General features: G+C 34.8%; 1 long non-coding RNA gene across 2 annotated transcripts; it reads left to right on the top strand.

Moving 5' to 3' along the window:
• Positions 1 to 1,592: 1,592 nt before the first annotated feature.
• LOC113313937 lies at positions 1,593 to 4,776 on the top strand. 2 transcript variants are annotated; one of them, XR_003342138.1, is made up of 3 exons: positions 1,593 to 2,058; positions 2,676 to 2,859; positions 4,278 to 4,776. It is a non-coding gene; the product is annotated as an uncharacterized LOC113313937 (long non-coding RNA). The 2 variants fall into 2 exon arrangements; XR_003342136.1 differs by lacking the exon at positions 4,278 to 4,776 and having other exon boundaries at positions 2,676 to 3,072.
• The last annotated feature ends 291 nt before the right edge of the window (positions 4,777 to 5,067 follow it).

Below are 5,067 nucleotides of genomic sequence, written 5' to 3'. Positions count from 1 at the left end.
TTTTGCGTTGGTTTCGCAATTTAATTCCCTACAAGATAGAGGCAATTGAAACACTTGATTTCATGTTGAATATTTATGGTGTATTGCAAATTAGTTTATGGGATATTTGATCTCGGTTTTACTACCTTGATATTCGATCTCATATATTGTGAACCCTTATGGTTTGGGTGACTTTTTGATTTAGCAGGATTAAGTTCTATCCCATGTTGGTAGGATTCATCAAAGGATCATGAGGGGTTCAATAGAAACAATATGTGAAAAAGTCACAGTATGTTGAATCGGTTTGGTTTAGCATAAAAGCTTATATGTTTCGACGGTTTTCAACTTTTGCTTGCAATTGTTAAAACCGGTTTTCAAACTTTCTCTGGTAAAGGTTGAGGTGTGTTGTTATTCTTTTGTTTATGCATAAGGATGACAACGTGATGATATTTCGATATTAATTCTCCCTGGACGAAGATGCTATCATATTGGAGAAGTGGATGCGAAATTTGAGGTAACAATCTTGTTAGTTAATTGTTTTCCTGTTTAAGAAAAGCCTGAGTTTATATTATATATATTGTTGCTTTTGCTTAACGAAATTTTGGTTCAATTGATGTTTATTCCATGATGTGTATGTGGTTCCGGTTAAGAAAAACTATTGTTATCTTGCTTTATTGTGTGGTATCAATCGTTTAGGCTTACAAAATTTCGGTACAATTGATGTGTGTGTGTGTGTGATTCAATTGGTTTTGGTTAAGAAAAACTATTGTTATCTTGCTTTTGTATGGTATCAATTGTTTAGGCTTACAAAATTACGGTGCAATTGCACTGCTATTAATGTCTATGTTGTTTCAATTGCTTCCGATTGAGGTGAATAATTATGCAAGTTGATTTATTTTGGTTTATTTGAATTATTTATGGATTAACGAAATAATTTGTTAATGGGATGAGTTGTTTAGTCAAATTCGATTCCGGATAAGATAAACTAAGTTAATTCTGATCATAGTTAGACTTATCGAAGTGAGGTTTCGGTTATTCAAGTCTAATCGAATGCCTAAATAAGGAAATGCTAGTTAACTAACCTAGTATTTGGCTTGTTTAAAATTGAAAGGTCTAAGTTTATGGATAATTAGAACCTGATAAGAAAAATGGTGTTTATCTTTATTTTGGTCTTACCGAATTAAATAATTGTTTTTGAATAATCGTTTCAGCAAAGGGACTAATGTGCTTAGTTGTTTTTGGTTTGCTAAACTAAATTAGAAAAATTATTTCGGAAAATTATTTACTTGGTAACATGTATAATATAACCGAAAATGGTTTGTTTGGTGTCCCAAAAGAATTTCAATCGACAATGAAATGACGAAAATGACACTCCGCGTTTTCAGTCACCGCTTAAACTGCTGTCATTCGTAATAAAACCAAGGACAAATTCGACTTAATCACTGGATGAAAGACCTGCTTACCCCTCCGTGTTTTTGAGTTTCCTTATTAGTTTGTCGTAGATTTTATAAAAACCAGTGGCAAAATACAACACTGTCGATATTTTCACTTCCATAAGAATTGTTCTTCTTTTTTTCTCTATTCCATCGAAATTTCTTCGATTTCCTCTCATTCCTTATCAAAATCATCATCACCTACCACGTTTTCCAGGGAATAATTTCCCAAAAATCATTATTCATCTTCGTTGTTTTCCCAAAATTAGCATCATTTACAACGGTTTGCATCTTCATCTCTTCTCGAGTCGTTTCTTCTCCGTCTAAATCTTTTCTTTCTTCATCTCCATCTTCATAGATAGATTTCCCACTATATTTCAAGTATTTTCTATACTCAATTTCGAATTTAGGGTACAGGTTTTTGATTTGATTGATTCTATATCTCCAGTAACCCTAAATTCGAAATTGGGTTAATTGATTGAATTACTTTTGAGTGAGTTGGGTTTCCTGATTTACAGAGAAATCATCCCCTTCCTTGATGTGATTGATTGGATTACTTTTGAAATTATGGTTTGTGCAAACTTTAGATCGATCGAAGAAAATTTTGAAGTAAGATTAATGGCGCGTATGATATGAACAATTTGAGGTAAGATTAACGCTGTTAAACCCTATTAGTTTCTGCGTCGTTCAAACTTATCCATGCTTTAATTTGCTCTTTGAATTTGTGTTTTTATAATGCTTGAAATAAATATCTGCCGTGCTCATGATAACTGAGTATCCAAGTTTTTGAATTATGTTTCTGGCTATGAGCAGTTTAACTTTGTGAAATTTATGTTTCTGAATTATGTTTCTGACCATTAATTGATATCCATATAGATTTTACATCTGATTATGGATTTAGTTAAGTTCCCCAGTTTAACTTTGTGAAAATTACCTTTTGTGTAAATGCTTGAGAAATTAACGGATTTTAGTTCAATTTTTTTGGGTCCAGATCGTCTGTGCCACTGCTTGGGTGTGCCCTATGTGCCACACCAATAGAAACACGGTATTTTCTCTTGGATTTGTAATATCTTCTTTAACTAATTAATTATCTTTCCTAATCGATTAGTGTTGTATAAATAGAAAATATATTTAGTTAGTCATGGTTAATGAGAGGAATGATGTGGCGTGTTTCTATTGGTGTGGCACATAGGGCACACCCAAGCAGTGGCACAGACGATCTCGACCCAATTTTTTTACTTTGGTTTGTTTCACATATGGAAGATTCGCTGCCAGGTAAGGTTTCCGGTTTCCAACCACGTCGAAGTCCAAGATTTATTGAAAAATATGCTCAGCTGTAACAGCGGCGCCGTGTTACATATCAAGATTTACTGAGAAACGTCGTAATGCCTATGCAATAGGAAAACAAAAATTGGATGCAGAAACACCGCAGAAACAAGCACTTAAGGTAATGTTGTAGGCCGCGATAAGGGTTATTTTGTTTTTGGTACTCATGTTTTGTCCAACTTTTGAGTTTGGTGTAACATTTGTCCAGCTTGGTGTTTGGTACTTGAAAACAACGTTGACCCACGTTGATTCGTGACTTTTGTGTAGCATTTTTAAAAAATTAATATAAAACCTAGTAATTGAATGGATTTACTAGTATAACCTTGACTTCAAACCGAAAGGGGTAAAAGTTTGGCAACAGCTGAAAATTTTGATATTTTCTTTTCCATGACTGTTCTTCACAGAGTGTTTCCTCCACCTCTCGATATCCCATCACCGCCACCACCACCACCACCGTCTCCTATGTCAAACAATTGCGCCACCAACTCAACAACTGCACCTCCAAGTCTAACTAACAATTCAACTGATCTTTAACAACAACCACCAAACCCATCTCCATTTCCATCTCAGACTCACGACTACAACAAACACCCATCAAGACCATTTCTTCCTTATTATCTAAGCTTTGGCACAACCCAATCAGTGACGGCAGCATCTCTCACCATTTTGCTTCACTATGCCTCAAATTAAAGCACTGTAACTCCATCTTTCACTCTTGATTTCATCAAAAGAAGCTTTATCACGCCCGGAATTCCTCCGACATAACCCATCTCTTCATTGAACTCAAACCCTAGCTTCACCGTTGCTATCAAAGATATAAAATCAATCTCAAATCAAGCTTACGCTCATAAATTTCCATCAATTATTGAAGAGCATACTATCATATTCAAAACCCCTCTTTTAAAATCTCGAATTCCATCTTAATCAGCCGCCACCATTACATCTCGTCAACAATAGCAGCAGCAGAAATCACCGTTTCTTCTTTGCCCCATGTGTCTTCCCTGTCATGTTGATTAGAAACATACCTTCCACGAAATCACCATGGATTACACCCTTATATCGAAGAAGATGAAGAATTCTTAAATTTTGGGGTTTCTAACAATAGAAGCGGAATAAGAAGAGAGTAGAAAAGGAAAAAGAAAGAGTTAGCTTTAGGGTTAATGTATGTTTCATATCACAGTCGTAGGATGAATGGGCTTACTAAAGTCGTTGGATCTAATGTAAATGTGAATGAAGGGTATGATAGTAATCCCATCTAATAATTACATTTTTACAATATTTTAAATTATTTATTAATTTCTTAACAGAAGTCAGTTGGGTCAACGTGGGTCAACGTTATTTCCAAGTACCAAACACTAAGTTGGACAAATGTTAGACCAAACTCAAAAGTTGGACAAAACATGAGTACCAAAAACAAGTAACCCCAGCGATAATACAACAAATTTACAACTCTTAAGCTGTGGTGGTGTTTAATGCTCATCCCATAAGTAAGGATTTAACAACATATAAGCTTATAATATGGATTTTTTACATGTGCAGCAAATGAACAAGTTTATAAATCATCTGGAGAGCATGAAGCAGGATCAAGTTTCACTCTCGGTCGAAGCCCCAGAGTTGAGCTGCAAAAGAAGAGAGCTTCAATTAGAGAAGCGCTGCAGTGTAATGAAAGAAAGACGAATTTCAATGGTTGAAAATGAAAAACAGCAGATTCTCGAACAACGCCGTAGAGCTTATGAGAGTAGGTGATGCAATGAATAATGAGCACAGACCTGGACCAAGTAGTGGTAAGTTTTGATATTTCTCTGTAGATTTCAGATATATATCACCCATGTAAATTCCAAGTAATGTTTGTTGTTTTCCTCAAACAAGGAGACATTGTATATGAGTGAAGGAAGAATTTGATAATCATTGATAGACTTGCTGAAACAACGCATTATTAGCAACGCTTGAGTACCCAAATTAGTAGTTGAAATGTAATTTGATCTAACAGTAGCTCGCAATAGTATAACACCATATACACCAGTTTGATTTTTTATTGTTTCGATTTCTCATTTTGTGTAAATCTTGGGGCACCAAAAACATTAGTTTAGGAGTTGAATTCTGAATATGGCTTGAAGTGTTGATTTTGGGTATGGGATGAAAATTTCAGTTGGGACCTATAAAATTAAATCCCCTAATTTTATGGTTAGGCATAGTCCTGTAATTAATTCTAACTACAATGTTTTGTATAGTAGCGATCATTTTGCATATACTGCGGGAAATAGTATTAGAGAAACGTATGGACTGTTTCCGAGAAACCGAAATTGGAAGCAAGAGAATCCTGCTAAAA

This window comes from Papaver somniferum, chromosome 9 (assembly GCF_003573695.1).
Source record: "Papaver somniferum cultivar HN1 chromosome 9, ASM357369v1, whole genome shotgun sequence".
NCBI classification, from domain to species: Eukaryota; Viridiplantae; Streptophyta; class Magnoliopsida; order Ranunculales; family Papaveraceae; genus Papaver; species Papaver somniferum.
This window is presented reverse-complemented; position numbering and strand designations above follow the sequence as displayed.